This window comes from Nilaparvata lugens, chromosome 1 (assembly GCF_014356525.2).
Source record: "Nilaparvata lugens isolate BPH chromosome 1, ASM1435652v1, whole genome shotgun sequence".
NCBI lineage: Eukaryota > Metazoa > Arthropoda > Insecta > Hemiptera > Delphacidae > Nilaparvata > Nilaparvata lugens.
Genome location: NC_052504.1, coordinates 80,981,429 through 81,002,109, shown reverse-complemented (window position 1 = coordinate 81,002,109; position 20,681 = coordinate 80,981,429).

The following is a 20,681-nucleotide window of genomic DNA, read 5'->3' as shown; positions in this document are numbered from 1 at the left end:
ACATTCCGTACTTCAAAATAATTGAACATGCTTCGAATCTGCATGGTACAGTATACATTTAAAAGATTGTGATATAAAATAAAACACCACAATTATTGCAGATTCACAATAAAAAGTATTTGGCTACTATGAATTGATTCATTGAAGAAGTCATTCCCATCAGAAGTTGTCAAATTTGATTTAAAAGCTTTAAAAAAAAGGTTTTACAGAATGAATGAGTGAATCAGCTCCCCTATAAAAAAATTGCATGGTTGCCTGTAAAGTCGGTATAGCCTACAGGCGAAAGTTTTACGTGACAACGACTTGAGTGGTAAAATAATTTTAATGTGAATATTCATTCGTATAGTAGGAAGAAGGATGGAATAATAGTAACTATTTAAAACATTTATTATACAAAGAATTATATTTAAAAACATTAATTTATACAAAGAATCTCGCACTGAACCACAACATTGTGATTACTAAAACATAACTAAGCAGGTTCACCTAAGCAGGTTTACTACATTCACCTAAGCAGGCGCAGTCGCAGGAGATTGCTTGCGGCGCCTGCGCAGGTTGACTGCTCCGTTTCACTCTCTCTCCAGGTGAATGCCTTCCGGTTGCTGTTGCGTTGGTTGCTCGCCACTGCTCCTATTCGTGCTCTTTCCAGACGACCGTGAACCGAAACGAACGCTCTCACTCGCACTCATTGTGAGCGCATAACGTGGGAACGTAACGCAGTTTCTTGAAGTGCCACCCGGCAAACCAATTTATAAGACGTTATCACGTCAAAAATGAGAGACTATACAAAATTCATTACAAATAATTTATTATAATCAAACAAGGCTTGGCCGAGCTATAATGTTGATACATTCGAATTATACTTCTATAGCCTGGCCTTGGTTTAGGCATACTTATTGCAAAGACAGACAGACAAATGCCAAAGGCTCCACTTGAAACAAAGCTTTTACTTCTCAGTCAATTACTGTTTATTCATCCCATATGTTTATTATTCGTTTTATTTAACATTATATACCATAACTAGATACTGTTCGAAGCTCTCTGTAATATCAGAATGAATTCATGCACAATGAATAACATGATTCTATGAATAGATTATTGGTAAAATGATTGATAAACAGAAAATGGAAATTTAGTAGAAATTATATGACTATGAATGATATAGTATCAATACTGTGATACAGAACTTAATATTTGTTAATGGAATGTACCTATATCAACTCCAGCTCACAGCTTTGGCCATGCTAGTATTTAATTTGTATTGCATGCTTGAACTGGACAGTAAAATTATTTATCCATTGATCTAAGTGTAAATAAAAGCATTTATCTGGGCCTATAAGGCATTTATCTGGGCCTATCCACGGTATATAGAAGAAGACGGTAGGTGTCACGCGCATGTTTGTGCTAAATTTACGGTGTAGCTGACGTCATTTTATATCCAATCATCTGTTTTTAACGAATAAGTTTCATAAATTGCCAATAGGTGTTAAAAACCTCGGTTGGTGGCGATGACGCAATCTAGCTGGCTGGCCATTGCGCACACATTTCGTGACCCCTACCGTTTTCATCTAAATACCGTGGGCCTATCTATCCATCTATCTAACCTTGACAAGAGTGAACAAATTAGTAAATTTATGAATTATAATCTGTGAAAAGTCACTCCTGGAGTCTTCTTTGAACTTCTGTTTGTACATTCAAATGCACAAAAGGTTACCATTTCATCGTAACTTTTATTTGTTCAATTAAAAGTCAATTAAATAAACATATTAGCACAGATTTCAATGCTGACTGCAGTGGAAGTGCAATGTTTTGATCAAACTAAGATGGCCGAAAAGATGCGCAAGCCAGAATGCTCGGAGACTTTGTTTTGCCTACTCCACGATCCTCCTTGGACCATTGACTACCAGCACACTACCAGCTTGACCAACCCAACGGCTTAGCTATTTTCATGTACTTTTCAGGTTATGAAAATAAATTATTCGATTTAAATTCCATTCTTGATAAAATCTACTTAATAAAATTTTCTGTTGAAATGTCCAACTTTTACGTATTTTCGCAACCACATATCCTACCCAATATCAAGAAAATGCAACATACTAAAACTAATAACAATAAAGCAATGATTTATTCAATTGAAAAAAATAAATTTACTCTTATTCCGTTATGATTTTTAAGAATTAACACCAGACCTTGTCAAATACCTTGCTTATTTATTTAGAAGGTTTCCAACCATGACATCCACACACTAACCGCCAGTTATGAACTTCACTTTGAATAAGACTGATTGTTTTAGTATTTCACATTAAAAATTAATTATATTTTCACATGCAAATAATGCTTGAGTTTTTATTGTTGAATACGTTCTATTCTTGTCTTACAGCACATTTTTGATCGATACTTAGTGAGGTGAGTACCTTAATATTTAAATAAAATACCATATCTATACTGTGTTGACATTTCTGAAAATATCTTTGAAAACAAGATAATGTAAGAACAATGATTCAATCTTTTTAATTTCCATAATAATACACGTTCTTTACGATATGGTCATCAGAATCATGTTTCTATCTAAAAAAATCAGCATAATATAAAAATTCTACCTGAAGTCAACCAAACTAACATAACATGGATTTGGTGTTATTACCTAGGCCTATATCAGCAATGGTCATTCACACGCCTTTTTCCAACACCATCAGAGACTTTTATAAAAATTTCTATCAAACTTCTTACTATAGTGAGGTCCACATTATAATGGCAGTAGATAAATATAGAAAAATAGCGATGCTGATTCTCTGCATTAAACATTATATTTCTACACTATCAAAAACATAATTGGCATCGTTGTAGACCTAGAAAAGGATAGTACCACCAGCTTTGTCGAATGATAGACAAGGTAGGCAAACCAAAGTGTGATCAAATTCTGTCATTATACGTGGACCTCACTATAGGTTCTCAACTAGGGATGTCAATCCCGGGACTGATTTCCAATCCCGGTATTTCGGGACTATCCAATATCAATCCCGGGATCTTTGGAGTGATCCCGGGATTGGCAAAAATCATTTTAATGCATTTTTAACCAATTGTACCTCCTCAATTACATGTTCAGTATAAATGTTCAGTAACAGTGTGTGGAGATGAAAAAGAGTCCATTAAAAAAAACTTGAGAATAATATTTAATTGAACTTCTATTTCCATAAAATAATGTTTTCAAGAATAGGAGTAACTGTTTTATTTCATGTCCTACCTTAAATTTGCTGTATCTAGATGATAGTGAGAACTGAGGAAAGCAAGATAACTCATCAGAGTCTTTTTATGTAGAACAAAAGCATTTCTATCCTACATCAGGACGGGATAGAGCTCACACTTCAATTACGTCAAATACTGTAAAGTGAATTAATATCACTTGAATTATCAATATTAATAATAAAATAGAATACTTTTTGTAAGACCGTAACGCCATACCGACCAAACAACGCGAAAGCTGAACCACTACACTACTAAATGAAATTTCGTAGAGCCAACTATAATATTTACTTCAACTAGATAATTCTACTTATGATAGATTGATTGATTATATGCCTTTATTAGGGCGGAATTAGGACTCCTGGTCCTCTCTGCCACACAACCCTAATGATAGAGAGAGAGAGAGAAGAGGAGAGGAATAATTAGACAGAGAGTGAATCGTAAGTGCTTTTTTATTTCTGATTTCTGAAGTCTTTTCAAAGTTTGGAATGCATTTCAAGGAAATGTCATCAGCACTATTGCAGATATTGCGCCGTCTAGACTGGTAATTGTGGTGCTGTCCCAGGTAGCACAGAAACGTTGAAATAACGTTAGAAACACGTGATACCTTAACGTTGAAAACACGAAAAAATGTCCGCAGTTTCCACATTATTTTCAACGTTGAATAATAATTCAAAAAACATTCATTGAAAAACATTCAATGGTTGAAATAACAACCATTATTTTCAACTATAAATAGACGTTGAAAGCACGTCGTGACAACCATTATTTTCAACTATAAATAGACGTTGAAAGCACGTCTTGACAATCATTATTTTCAACTATAAATAGACGTTGAATTAGCCATATCTAGACGTTGAACCAGTACCTTATCAATTACATGGTAATATTTCTAAAATCATTTGAAAAGAGATGAAAATACGAAATCATATTTCCATTTATTTACATATGATTTCATGTAACAGAAATATTACTGTGCAATGCGGTACATTGGTAAGGTGACATTAAAAACACACAATAAAAACCATATTACTTCATATCTTTTCTGTCTGTATAGGGCTCCTTTTTATAGAAATAGAAAGAAAAATAAAAATCTCAGTACCCTTTTTGAATGATTTAATCACTATTATTAATCATTATTTAAATGATTCAAAAAGGGTACTGAGATTATTTTTCTTTCTATTTCCATATTACTTCAATTTTGATCCACAAAAATTAGTATGATGAAAGTTTGTTTAAAAAACTGAGATGGTTACAACCAAATTACCATGGTAATTACTCTGCCAAGATCAAGATCAAACTTCTTCTAAAATATACTCTGCCAAGCTCAAAAGCATTTTATGTCTGTAAGAAACATAACTTAAAACTATTATTTCAAGAATTCAGCAGTTGTTTAAAAATCTTGAATTTTTAGTATGATAATTTCATCTGTGGTGAGCAAAAATAGCTCAATTCTTTCTAGCAAATAATATAGATCATCTAAATTTTCACTTGACATTTATGCCAGGTTTAAACTATGCCAATTGGCAAAACAATAATTGTCTTCTTAAACCGTCAGCTAATGTTGCCAATTAGTTTTCATTTAGCCATGCCTAGATGATGGTTTTAGAATTAAAAGATTCAATTGATACCTTACACCAGCTGTACATTTCAGAAGACAATATTATTATCTTGCCAATTGGCATCGTATAAACCCGCCTATATTTTAGGTTTCAGGTATGATGATAGTTTGTGATTTATGCAATAGACAAACAAATATTTTATTAAAGTGTTTCAATAGAAAGGAACTTCAAAATAACTTTCCACTTTCATTTCATAATACTTTTTAATTACCGACAAAATTATATGTTTTTTCTCCCCTGAAAATACTCTGACTATCGCATATTTTAGCCAATCCTTAATAGCGTCTTCAATTTGGGTCTCAATGCCCACAGTCGACCCACAAGATTTTTTGATAGAATCTGAAACATAAGGTAATATAAATTTTAATGAGAAATTCCATAAATATGAAGGCAAATGAAATTTTGCCACCACATAGGGGTTATTATTTGATACAGAACTGATGTTGCTTGGTTAAAAGGGAATTGCTTTTAACAACAAGTACAGAAATTTTTCTCAAGTGCACATCTAATATTTTGTTATACACATCGATATTTTGAATCACAAGGCGAGGTGATGACTGTTTTTCAGATAAAAATAGTCCATTACTATACAATAGTCAGACGAGAAAGTCAGCTGTTCGTTCAAACATTCAAATGGACTAAGAATAAAGTAAGAATATTGGGTTTCCAAATTTTGTAGCATAGACGAATTTTAACTTGAAATACTCATCTTTCATTAGGCTTATAGAACTAAACAAGTAAGGCTCAATATAAAAACGGTCAAAAATTTATTTTTTAGATTTATGAGTAAAATTTTTAATAGTTACTGTGTAGGTACATACTTCGTTTTATGAAAAAAAAAAAACAGTTGTATGCTGATATTTCAACCATTTTTTATTGGCCTACTGAATTTCGTAAACCTAGACCAAAAGTTTAAAATCGCAATGAAATTTATCAAAAATATCCTTGACATATGGGTTGTAAACATGCATAAATTAATGAAAATTTAATTTTAAAATAAACAAGTTTAAGCTAAATTTCGTCAACATGGAAGACAATATTGGAAATGTTAATATTTATGAGCTGAACTCCGGACACCCGTTTTTAATTTCTTGGATCACTGAGTTAATTACTGAACTTGTTAAAAGCAATCACTTTGATATGTTAGCCTACGTAGACTATTTATGAGTGCCATAGCACTGAGATGAAAATTAAATGAAAGTCTGTTTTCATTGTTTGCAGGTTAAATTGGGTTATGTTTTACAAAAATTTATATTTTTTATTATATTAAGTTCAATTGAATTTCTCAACACAAGCAGTCCTGTGATAAAAACAATACATAGATAGCATAATGAAAATATTTGTGCAGGAATCAAAGTAATTGTAATTTATTTGGAAGTTAAGTAGTAGGCTACATGTACAATACCAAGCTTATTGTATTATTAATTTTTAATATATTAAATTAGAGCCCTCTAATTTAACAAATATACCTAACCCTAATCTCAAATGTAAACACGGGTGAATAACACACAATATTTGTTTTCAAGTTTAGACAATAAATCACCAAACAATCTCATTTTTTTAATAAAAATAATAAAGTAAATAAACTTACCAAGTCAAAGTGGAATGGATAGACACTTCTAAAAGAGTTTACAGCTTTCATCAACGTGATGAGAATTCAAACATGATGAAATGGCGTCGATCGGTCGATCGTCGTTGAGAGTTGCTAGATCCGTTTTTGTATAAGGACTACTGTAGCGCTGTGAGTGGTGGAATTGGAAGCTCGTTTTCAACGTGTTTTCAACGAGAGAGCAACCGTTGAAAACAACGTTGCATTTAAAACATTGAAAAATTCAACCGCTAACAGTTATTCGACCTCTACAGCCAAATTTCAATGTTGGAAACATGTAGGTGTGCTACCTGGGGTGTAAACAGAAACAAGTTTAGAGACATAACAACCGATCAACAACCATTCTGCCAATTATGCGAACTGATAATGCGAATTCTATTAAGTCAGTAAAGAGTACAGTACCGTATACAATCAATATTATGTAAAATGCAACTGTAGACTGTGCCTGTAGAATAAATTATGTAAACACTCAGAACAATAAATTAGTTATAAAAACTCATATTCATCACCGTAAATAAATTCCATATCGAATTGTTTTTGGAAAAATATGATTCACAATTTCAGGTTTACAATCATCCCGAAAATCCCGGGATTGATGCTGAAAAATCCCGGGATTGTAAGGTATCAAAAATGGACTGGGATCCCGGGATTGACATCCCTATTCACAACGAAGTTTAAAACATTATTTTTAAATAAAAGTTTAAAAGAAACAAAAATGCTATAAATAGTGTTGGGTTTGCCGCATATTTTGTTACAATAGCACACAATAGTATTTTCCTACAGTTACCTTAAAAAGTGACCATTCCTGCACTGATTACAGAACGCAAAGAATCACTTTTCTGCTAAAGTATTACTTTGTGTAATCCAGATTTGCAACATTGCAACACAAAATAGTTGGTGGGTTATATGGAGGATAAGTGCACAAAAACAAAAATTAAGTTGGTAACAATGACTGTGGTTAGATTTAGATAAGAATCATTTCAATGGCTACCCTACAACATCTTCTCTATATAAAAGGCTAAGCCCCGACAGACTGAAATCACACCACAGCCCAAACTACTGAGCCTAAAAACTTGAAATTTTGCACGATTGTTTATGGTAGCCTGAAAACATCCACTAAGAAAGGATTTTCAGAAATTTGCCCCCCTGAAGGAGCTGGGGTCCCCCCAAAATTTTGTACTTTTTAACCGCTCATTGCACAGCAAAGTCATGAAGAACTTTTTTGTTCAGCTACGAAAAAAAATTAGATCTATGCAGAAAAATTTCGATCAGGAGCACAGGGGGGTCCAGGAGAGGGAATTTTTCGAAAATTTTGATGTAAAATCACACTACAGCTCAAACTAATTGTCCTACAGACTTGAAACTTTGCACAAATATTCTTCAAACATGCTAGACGCGCACTAAGAACGGATTTTGAGATATTTTGCCTCTAAGGGTTTCAAAGGATGAAAAAGAATCCTATTAAGTAAGGTTATGAACATGGTAAGGTGAGTGCCATATGGAAATGAGATAATTCATTTATTGACATGTGATATTCTAACATATGTTGTAATCATTGGAAATAACAAAATAATATGATAGAAATTCAAAAAAGAACATCTGTTCTATTATTGCTTTCTACCTGATTCTACCTAACCTCAATAATATTGTTCTGATAATTGATAAATATGTTTAATAATATTATTATTATTATTATTATTATTATTGATAATAAAAGTATTGTTTTAATATCAATTATTATAATAATTAATATAATAATAGTATTGTTTTGGTAATCAATAAATATTTTTATTTTCACAAACTCTGTATAATTTATAATAGTGAATGTGAAACAGCTGCATCAAAGAAATTATCTCAAAAATATTTGTTTAGGAATACCATAGTTTTGAACTTCGTTTTCCTGATGCAATGTATAAGCCTACACGTGGCATGTACAGGGTGCGGCAGCTACGATTAAGCATTTTTTAGGAGTAATAAAAAGTGACTCAGGATATATAATGGAAACATGTTTTTATTTTCTGAAGCGGTTCAATATACCATTTTATATTACTTAGTTTTTGAAAATTATGTCCTGAAGATGGCGACCGTTAGCATCAATACATTGTTGAAGGCGATCTCTGAGTTTTCAGCAGCTCTTGCACACATATCGCGGGGAATGGCATTCACTTCGTCAATAATCCGCTGTTTCAACATTGCTAGAGTGTGAGGGCGGCCTTTGAAAACCCTTTCCTTCAGATATCCCCAAAGAAAAAGTCGCAAATGCTCAGATCTGGTGACCGCGCAGGCCACCCAACATCACCTCTCAAAGAGACTAGGCGTCCCGGAAACATCTCTCTCAAAACGTCTAGTGAAATTCGAGCTGTGTGAGCAGTAGCTCCATCTTGTTGGAACCACAAATCCGCCAGCCCGTGTTCTTCAACCATCTCTTCTAATTTGGGTTGCAGAAAGTTTCTCAACATCGAAACATAACGTTGGGAATTCACTGTCACGGTCACTTCTTCCTCCTCAAAAAAGTAGGGGCCAACCACGCCAAATTGTGATATGGCACACCACACCGTCACTTTAGGAGAATGTTGAGGTCTTTCATGAATAATTCGAGGGTTTTCTTCAGCCCAGTAGCGAAAATTTTGCTTATTCACGCACCCACTAAGATGAAAATGTGCCTCGTCACTACTAAAAAAGCTGCATGTGGAGGGATTTGAGCAAGCATTTGCTCACACAAATTTTGTCGGTTGGCGTAGTCTACTGGGCGTAATTCTTGAGCAATCATTATTTTAAAAGGATGAAACTTTAAATCGAAATGTAAAATCCTTCTTAAACTGCGGTCTGAAATCCCCAATGCAAGAGAATGTCGTCGAGCAGAGCGTTCCGGTGATTGTTCGAATGCTGTTCTTACCCTCTGCACATTTTCTGGCGTTCTAATGGACTTGCGACGACAATGTGTATTTGTTTTCAGTGTACTACCAGTTTCCTCCATCTGCCGAATCCATGACCGAATTGTGTTTGCATTCGGAACGGCGTTGTTGCGTGGAATGTTGAACTGTCGTCGAAAAGCTCGTTGTGTAGCGATCACAGATTTATTGTTCTCATAATAAGCGCGAACGGCAAAACCACGATGAGCACCGGTCCAAATCATGTTGGCTACTGAAATGGGGTTAACTAAGAAACAAAAACAGACCATGTGGAAATTTGTAACTTTATCACAGCTGATGTGACAATGGAAACAAACTGCTTAATCGTTCCTGCCGCACCTTGTATGATTAATTTTTCAGCTAGAACAGTTTTTTGAGACTGCTAAATAAACGTCTACAGTTTTATCAATGCTGTATCGGCGATATGAAAACGCATGCAGTTAATATGTCTTTAAATAAAGGTGTTGATATCTACATGATAATTATTCTCTACCATTTTTATTCAATTAAAATTTCAAAATTATTCAAGCCTTGATAGAATGATTGACTCACTGTACAGTCAGTCGAAAATTTTAATATTGAAATGAGGGGTATTTTGGCAAGCTGAACAAAAAAGTAAGGTCCTATGCACCTTTTTGATATTATTTCTTCAAATGAAATATGAGTTTTGTGGGTTGTCAAAACTCCCCCTATTCAACTCAAAATAGAAAACTATTCATTTTATCCTATCTTTTAGTAAAATAACAATGATTTCTGCATTGAATAACATCTATCTTGCCAACAAGAATCGATCTCTTTGTGAATTTAGATATGACCTACACTTTAGATTTATATAATTCTATTAATAAATTCATGGGTAGTACTATTCATTGAAGTACTATTTTCAGTTAGTTGATGATTAGTTGATGAAATTGATTATCAATAGAGAAAATGATTATAATTTTATCAATACAGAATTAGTTGAATGAATTGTCGATGTACTGAGTTCTTGGTCACAATAATTCAATATTGGTATTTATCCAATCATTATTTTTTTCAGAAGTTATTTCATTTGAATTAGAAAATATTTATAAGCTCCTATCAATTTATCATTCGTAACAATGAATTCTTCAAAACATGAATTTAATCAAATAAAAAATTGCCCATACTTCTGTATTCATGTTCGCATGTTTTCCACTTGTGATGGATAGCCAAAATATTGTGGAGCGAGCTGCACGGCGAATTGTAATTGAGGGCTCTGATTGGCTGAAAAGTTCAGCGTTCGGAGTGAGGTGAGGCGAGCAGTTAGAACAGAGGCAAGCGGCACGGCGAATGGTTCGGAGTACGGTACGGCGAATGATTAACAGCTGATGATTTTTAACATATGCTCATGTTCGTTGAAAGGCAAGATGTTCGGAGGAATGCACGGTTTGCTGCGCGGTTTGAGGTTCGGTTCGGCATGTGTGGACGCACCTTCAGTTGTTACAGGACATTTATACAGATCACAGGCCAAAGCAACATAATAATCTATCTTCTTCTTCTTCTTCTACCTATATCTAAAAGGCTAAGCCCCGACAAACTGAAATCACACCACAGCCCAAACTACTAAGCCTAAAAACTTGAAATTTCGCACAATTGTTTATTGTAGCCTCAAAACATCCACTACAAAAGAATTTTCAGAACCCCCCCCCCCTGAGGGGCCTGGGCCCCCCAAAATGTTCACTTTTCAACCGTTCATTGCACAGCAAAGTCATGAGGAACTTTTTCGTTCAGGTACGAAAAAAATCAGATCTTTGCAGAAAAATTCCAATCAGGAGCACAGGGGGGTTCAGTTCAGGAGAGGGCACTTTTCGAAAATTATGGTACATAGACATATGGTACTGAGATAATTGACACATGATATTCTAACATATGTTGTAATCATTGGAAAGCTTAAAACAATTTCATCAATCAGCTGATCGAATTGATTTTGCGTTGATTGAGAGCGCGAGCTTAGCACGTGTTTGTTCCATGGTTGTATGCTTGGCCAGTACGGTTCGCGCCTTCTATCAGCTGTATATGGAGTCTCATACACTCCGATTAGAACAGAGCACAAAGGTTTTCTTTGGTTAGGAGTTTATTGATAATTTTTTTCCAAATTCAAATTTTATTGCCATCAAAAATCACATTGAAAACTTTCTTAATAGACAACAAGATTACAGAAACAACATGTCAAACATATACCTACATTTATTTGTAGCACGGCCAGAAAAAGACAAACTTGAGTACTAGCCGTGAGTTTATTAAATATAACTTAATATATATTTTTTTGTTAATATTTTGTGAATAAAAATTACGAGTTGATGAGAGATTTGAGTAATTCCTTATATTTGATCCGAATGGTTATTCATAATACAGTAGTCGGGGTCACTGCAATCAAAATTTTTTTATTCTGTACGGTAGCTAACAAATTTCATACGTATTGATTGTCCATAATGTATCCCGTGTCCATAATGGAAGTAATTGAACTACTCAGAATTAATGGCTTACTGGTCCCTCATAGATTATTATTCTTTTATTAGATATTTATCTATTATTAGGAATAGTATTCCTGGTGATTGAGCCTGTCTTTTTCAGCGTTGTCTATTAATAATAAAGCTTAATTTACAATTAGCTTACCCAGCGAACTTCGTAACGCCAATATATCTCATGTTACACTTGACTTTATTTGGTGAATCATGAAATTTATCTGACAGTCAACATGTTCATTTACATCTCAATACGGACTTTCTATGTGCTTAGTCATGCAGTATTCATTATTCCGAAAACATAATTATTATTCTTCTCAATCAATTGGTAGTAATATCTATCAGTAAAGTTTTCAATTAAAAAAAAAGGTTACATCAGTGTTTCAAGGAAAAATATTCAATGTTTTCATAGCTGTAGATTGTCGATATATATGGTCCAGGAAATATGCGATGTACGATGAATCACACAGAATTCCATATTCTCTCCATTTTAGGATGAATATAAGCTAAGCTAAATTCAAAAAACTGTAAATTATTCTTTCAGTCTCCAGTAATTAATAAATGCAATATGAATACTATACAATATATATATATATATATATATATATATATATATATATATATATATATATACTGTATATATAGTACAATGTCAAAATTTGAGGCTCCATTTTTATTTATATAGATTATGGGTAACTATAAATGAAACAGCTCAATTATTGAATATCTGAATTTATTGCAAATGCTCTCTATAACAACATCAATCAACTTAATTTATATTCATTTAGAAAAGAAACTCACTTTATCAATAATTACATTAGTAACTATATCTTGTTTATTAAAAACCAATATAGAATCTTATTTATCTCTTTTCTGTATAGGGCTACTTTTATAGAAATAGAAAGAAAAATAAAAATCTTAGTACCCTTTCTGAAATATTTCAATATTTGAAGATATACCCTTCAAAAAGGGTACTAAGATTTTTATTTTTCTTTCTATTTCCAAATATAGAAGCTTATTTTATAAAACGACATTATAGTAAGTTACCCTTTCTTTGAAAAGTTTTTAACATAAAATAAAAGATTAAAAACACTACAACTACTAGTTTCAATGTTTCACATAATCTTCATAAAAACATTATTATATCGTTTACATATCTGTACTAATTGACCGAGCGAAGTGAGGTCTAAGATTCAAGTCGACGGTTTGGCATTTCTCTTAATGTTTAAATGTTGCGCATTTACAGCGAAACGCGGTAATTGAAGAATTTGTCCAAGAGAAATTAGTGGACTGTATCTTATTTGTGTGGCAATGAGCCGAATGAATAAAAATGATGAGTAAGAAATAAATAAGTCTTATTACTTGCATGGACGAAATTCCACATATCCGAGATGAGTAACCACTGTGCTTGCAAGACTGATTGCAGCTTGGAGGCAAAATGGTAACTCTGATAGTAGCTAAGAAAAAAGGGTAAGACACCAAATGAAAAGATTGGTTAACAATATTCAATTTAATAAACAACAGAAAATAGTAAAAAATTTATATGAACAAAAAACAGCAGTTGCTGTAACTAGATTTCAGATGGGCACATAAGCACAAAAGCAGAAAAAAGAGAATTTGATGTATCTCAAATACAAAATTGACTTTAAAATAATTGTATGAAATTAGATAAATTGCAAAGTTATTTTAATGTCTACTACTCAAATTGACCATGAATTATTAAGAAAATATAATTTTCAAAGGGGTGAATTGCTTTATGAAAATTTAATTTAGGTACTAGACCAAATTCGTAAAGACAATACAATTTGATAATTCAATAGGTATACAAAATATCTACAGAGAACATTAGCTGTAAATACAAAGGTTAATTAGTACAACAAAAGAATAATACAATATAGGATGATATGTAAAACAGGGTATGCGCAAGATGCTAACAAAATGCTTGAATTGATTAGATCGATTTGAGTCTTGAATAAATCGAGATAAAGACTTGAAACGTCTCAATCGTAGAAAACATAAGTTGACAAAAATGTTGGTAAAAATAAAATTATTTAGTGCTGTCTAAAATTGGTAGAAAGCTCATCAATACATAATTATTACACCATCAGAACAATAGCACAATTATTTGAACGCTATATTGCGGTAGCAACCTAATCAAATTACTAAGTCAGTAGATTCAAAACTAGTAAAAAATGTGACTTGAATAAGATAATAATAATAGCAAGGGCTAATTATTGTAATAACTGCAATAGGAAAAGATCTGTAGCAAGGTTACACATAGGCTAGCAAATAAAACGTTGTAAAACAAAATAGGTTATGTAAATGGAATGTAAACAAACAGATTACACAAAAGAATATACGCTGACGAGCGATGCAAAGACAAGTCCAAATTTGTAATGGCTTGTATCAAAACTAGTAAAGCAATACTTAGAATGCTTATGTAAATTGGGATTTACAAAATATAGGTTATTATGAAATATACGCCGAAGGCGATTTAATGACAAGTCCGAGAATTTGTAATAGCTATTACTAGAACTAGTAAAGCAATACTTAGAATGCTTATAATACAATAAACATAATTAGGAAAACTGAAAAGTTCACTGAAGCGCTGTGGCTTCAAGGTAAGGTTATGTAATATTGAATTTGCAATGAAAATTGCTGTTCAAAATGAAGCAAAAGTGAAGCTTCAAAATGCGATGTTTCAAATATATTGAACGATTAATTGTGAATCCAATAATAACACACATTAAACGGGAGATTATGACAAAGTAGCCTAAAAAAAAATACAAAATGAAATTGAGGATAAAATATAAAATTACTCAGCTTGAGACATGTTGATTGAAGAAGTAGGAATGCCGGAGAGGACAAAGTGCGACCAGCCTCGACTTGTAGACTTGTGAACATGGATGTCCACCAAGTATGTGTTCAAATGGATTGAACACCCAATGAAGTTGAACTCCAGACGACCTTCTACGACGAATACTGTGAGTGCACAGTAGAGATGTTGAAGCAGCAGAGTACTATCAACGGAACCTTCTAAGGTTGAAGGCCCCCCGAGAGGTGACAGCGTGGTAAGACCAAGACTGCCAAGAGAATAGAAGACGATCCAGAACAGCTTGAACTGGGAACGAATTCCTCGTAGAAGTTATCCTAAGCTGCCGTGCTTAGGAGGAAGTCTGAGTTTTGCCGAAGGAAACGGCCAATGCGGAGAAAACACACTTTGAGTAAAAGTGTCCACGAGGACGCGGTGCACAATTGAAATATTGAGCTATTTCAATAAATAACGAAGAGAAATTAAGGATTTATGATTCAAAACGTCGAATATGATTAACGTAACACGATTTAAAACCAGACATTGGTAAAATGTGAAAAATACGGGAAACTCAGAAATTTTGGTGACTGTGACTTATGGAGAAAGACGCTAACGAACGGCCATGTTGTCGACGAGTAAAGAATCCTACAACCAAAAGGGCGGATGCGGAACGATGTGGAACTAACAGGAAATGACAAGAAAAACACAACGCAATAGACTCAAAACTTCACAGAAAGTCTTGAAAGAGATTAAAAAAATACAATCGCAATGACCATAAAATGATTAAAAGAGTCAGACGATAATAATACAAGACACAAAAGCAATAAATGCGTGACGAACTTACGACTGGGGAAAAAATAAGGGGAAACACAATAAGTTGGCACTGGAAGCGCGCCAGATTCAAAAATGACGAACCGAAACAAAGATACGACTGAAAACAAATGAAAGTAGTGCATACATCCAACAGTAATAGTTTTTCATGAAATTTGACAGGTATGTTCCTTTTTCAATTGCGCGTCGACGTATATACAAGGTTTTTGGAAATTTTGCATTTCAAGGATAATATAAAAGGAAAAAGGAGCCTCCTTCATACGCCAATATTAGAGTAAAAATCAGACTATAGAATTAATCATCATAAATCAGCTGACAAGTGATTACACAGATGTGTGGAGAAGCCAGTCTATTCACTACCTCCGTAAACAGAGGTAGTGTTTACGGAGGTAGTGGTCTATTGCTGTATTTCCATAAAGTCTATAGTTTCAATCAGTTACTTGTGGATGAGAATACTGCGTGAGGTCTACTGTTCACAGAACTACTAGTATAATAACAAATCACAGTTGCTTCCTTGTTTGTACTACATGATATATGAAAAAAATATCGCAACCACCCAGGCATATATGGACTGTCATGGACAAGATTACAAGTTGAAGAAAAAAATCATATATCACATTCAATGAGATCTCTGTTGAACCCTGCACACATACATCGATTTTTGTTTGATATTTTGCCGTCCTTATAAATTCTATATGATTAAACAGATGATATATGTCAAGTTCCATTTAATCAGATAGAATTCATAAAGACGGCAAAATATCGTACAAACAAAAATCGATGTTTGTGTGCAGGGCTTTTCATTGAATTCTCAATTCACAGATTGCCGTAGTAGACCTCACGCAGTTTTCTCATCCACAAGTATCTGATGTCACCTGTTCTATTTGATTCAGTTGAGTCGCAATTCACAGTTGAATCATAATTTACTTTCAAAAACTGTAATTTGTTTTCTCCAAGATCAAAACCTCACTTATGTTAATAAACTCAGTTCACCTTTGAATTTGTATCCCATATGATAATTTATCCAGTTCCGCGGTAATCTTTCCATCGAATAAAAATCTTTCTCAACTAATTTAAAATTAATTTTTCAATCAAGAATATTATAATATCTCCAGCATTATTTAGTTCATTTATAAATTTTTTATTTTATTTTCAATCACCTATTGAATTTCTTTTTCAAATGTGGGAATATTGATACTGATGGGCACGCATCATAAAAAATATTGAAACCCTACCTTATAGAAATAGACACGGCCAGACATCTGTCTAATGCATGCAATGAATAATCCACTTGTCAGCTGATTGATTATGAATAATTCTATAGTCTGATTAATCCTATCTTCAAAGTAGATGATATATATATAGTGATATCAGAGTATGGAGGAATTCCTTTTCTTTCCATATTATCATTAAAATTCAAAAAACCTTGTGTATACATCGACGCGCAGTTGAAAAAGGAATATTCCTGCCAAATCTCATAGAATTCTATCTACGCGTTTGACCGTAATCGCGTCACATACAGACAGACAAAAGAAAATCCGAGTTAAAACATAGACCTCACTACGTTCGGTCAGTTATCTGCTTCCATTTGATATAAGAAATACCCAGTCTGAATCCATTTGATGAAAATGTTGAATACTGACTGGCTAGTGATGTCTTTTTCAATCCTGATGTTTATTGAAGTTTTTGTAATATTTTGAATATACCGAACATCAATGTCATGTATTTGTTTTAATTACCCATGACAATAAATTATAAATGATTAATCAAAAATGTGGTAGATTCACATATATAAATACCTACACATTACCCAGCGAATCAAGACTAATTTCCTAACTTAAGAGAATTCATATCTATGGCATGGAGCAGGATCTCACCAAGGACACTATCATATTCAGAAATCTACAGAAAGTGAGAGCTCCACAAGTGTATCTAGACCTAGGCAAGGATGGTGAAACCAGGTTAAGGCTGACTATAGTGAGGTTCATGTTATAATGGCAGTGGATAAAGAAAGTAGAATAGCGTTGCAATTCTCTGCCTTGTCACTGTCTTCTATGGAGGATATCTGCTACTGATATATCTGATGTAATATTAACATGAAAATCTTATATAGAGTGATCAATTATATTTTATTCCTCATGAAAATATATTTGCCAAAGATTAAATACTACATTTGCATAATTATTGAGATTGAATATTTTGTTAATTGATTATAATTCTACATGGTTAGAAAAGGATCTGTAAATGTTGCAGAATTAGAAAAGGATAGAGCGTTCTGCTTTGAAGTATGATACACAAGGAAAGCAACACCAATGTTAATCAAATACTGCCATTATAACGTGGACCTGTAATTTGGGGAATATTGAGAGGTTTGTATTGTAGTTTTTTTGTGCCTTTCTTTCAGGTTGTTGAACTGATCAAAATTGGACTAATTTTTTTCAATATGAACTCACGTGAACCTTGTTCTTGATAATTGAATAATTTATTCATGCACAAAGTAAGCACCTAAATTTTGTGTTGCCATAAAAGATATGCTAACTTGCTTCTTATCCATCCAAATTATTGTAGTCTTCTAGCATTTCCATAGTACTGGCTTGAATTTCGTAATGAAATTAATGTAAACGTATTTAGAAATGTATTTGAACCGTGTGACCCCACGACGTGTTAACCTGAAATTATTAGGCCGGGCGCTCCACGTGTTTTCTTGCAATTCGGAAAATTTGAGTGGAAGAGCGGCAGTTCTAATCGAGTCGTCACCGCGAGAAGAACTGATGTAGTCGCAGAACAAGTCTCGGTCTCTAATTTAGGCTTCGGCCTAATTAGATGAAAAATCTCCTTATTATTTTATTTTGTATAAATTAAAAGCATGTAGTCTGAAATATAGTACCGTAGTTTAAATGTAAGCGTGAGTGATTGTGAGTGCTGATTTATTTGTTAAATTTTCAATTAAATGGTGAGTGCCAAAATTATTTTATTAAGCTCAAATAGATTGACCAGATAAATTGACCGAGGCCCTAAATTTATTGTAGAGTGAGTTAGCAAATTCTTGACTAAATATCAATTATGAATAATTACGATAAAGTAGTAATTTGAGAAATATTATTTGAAATTAAATTTTTTAATGTTGTAATATTGAAACAAGTAATTGAATAAATAACCGTATTGATTACAGTGAATATTATAATTCGATGTAACAGAATTTTAAAGATGACCGATAATTGTATAATTCAACTAATAAATTAATATCAGTAGCATTTATACAAAATCTTTTATTTTACGTTCCCGGCTCGTGATAAAGTTACTTAGTTGCTAAAGTAGGTGTTGTTAATTAATAGTGAAGATCTTGGCATTTGCATGAACGAGTCCATCTAAAGCTCCCAACCGTGGATTCAAATAATTCAAACAGTTGAGTGGAGATTTTTAAAGCAATAATTATATATTTTTTCCCTTGTTATAAAATTAGGGTACTAACAAAGTCCCTGGCCTCCCACCCGTTACAACAATGACAGGGGTGGGGTAGTGTTATAGATACCTCCACCCGTTACAATATTGTCAGGTGTGGTGAGTTAGTGTTATTAATATCTCCACCCGTTACAGACCTCACTATAGGAGAGCTAATGAGGGAGAAGCAGAGGATCAAGCTGTATGACGTTGAGTTGATGGGGCAAAAAATAAAAATGATACTATTTTATCAAATGACTTGATAATTTTATTGTGGATGATGACCATGTCAATCAAATCAAAAGTTCTTTATTGGTTCTTCAACAACAATAAATATTTAAAAAAAACTTAATTTCAGCAAAAATATAAGAAAACAATCACCTGCAAGGAAAATCTTGTGCGCAGGTGAGAGTTGCTAATACAAATTCATTATGTCATTAAGAACTCACAAAAGATGAAATAAGAAATTATATAATATAATATTTAATAATTGTCAGTTGCGCTCGGAATGTCTGAGTGACCGGTCGTCTCTTGAGGCTCTGTTATTTTGTTCGTAAATAGTGGATGTATTACATAGTATTTGTTGAAATTGAGTGAACAGTCGTGACCATTCAAGTGCTGGCATACGTTTTTCTTTCTTGAATTGTCAAGTTTTAATAATATTCGAGTTTAAATCGGTATTTATTGAACAAATCAATAGTTAATTTTGAGATCATTGGAAACGATGACAAGGTCCAAGGCTAAATCGGCGGATGGTGGGGATGGTGCTAGTGGTGGCGAGGCAGATGGCAACGGTGCTGGAGGTGAGGGGGGGAGCAGTGATAAGGGTACCGGCACAGAGGAAAGAAACACTACTTCCACTTTATGCTTATTCTGTGGTACCGGTAAGCAAACAACAACTATCAGTGCAAGTCATCAAATCCACTTCAAAGCCAATTTCGAAATGCTCTTCGACAAGCTAGATAATATAGAAAAAGAGATAAAGTCTGTTAAAACGGAGCAGAAGGACATGATTAAAAGCATTGAGTTTCTATTCGAATTAAACAAGGAAAATAAATCAGATATTGAGAAAAACTCCGAAGACATCAATAAGTGTTTCAATCATATAGATGTGATTGAAAAAAAACGTGTTATTGGAAAAGGACATTGAAAGACTTACCACAGAAAACAACAATATACAACAACGATAAAAGTGAAAATTTGACCGTAGTTCTACACAAAATATCCGATGCAGTAGGATTTGAACTGGAAGAACATATGCTAGGAAACAATCACAGGAACCCCGCAATCGTTAATTCGTATCAATCACCAAGTGATCAACTCATTAAATATCCACTTATCATAGTGAAATTCTGTGGTCATTTGTATAAGGAAAAGTTTTTGAACTGTAAGAAAAACAAAGGGGATCTGACACTGTCCGAAATAGGGTGGTCGGGTAACAAATTAAAGGTATTTATCAACGAAACAATGTCCCCGTTCAATCGCACACTGTTCAGGTCTGCCAAATCTATGCAGAAGGACGGTAAATTGAAATTTGTCTGATTCAGAAATGGGCGTATATCTATAGTGAGGTCCACGTTATAATGACAGTATTTGATCAACTTTGGTTTTGCTATCCTTGTCTATCATTCGACAAAGCCGGTGGTACTATCTTTTTCTAGGTCCATAACGGTGCCAATTATGTTTTTGACAGTGTAGGATTAATTAATGCAGAGAATCGGCATC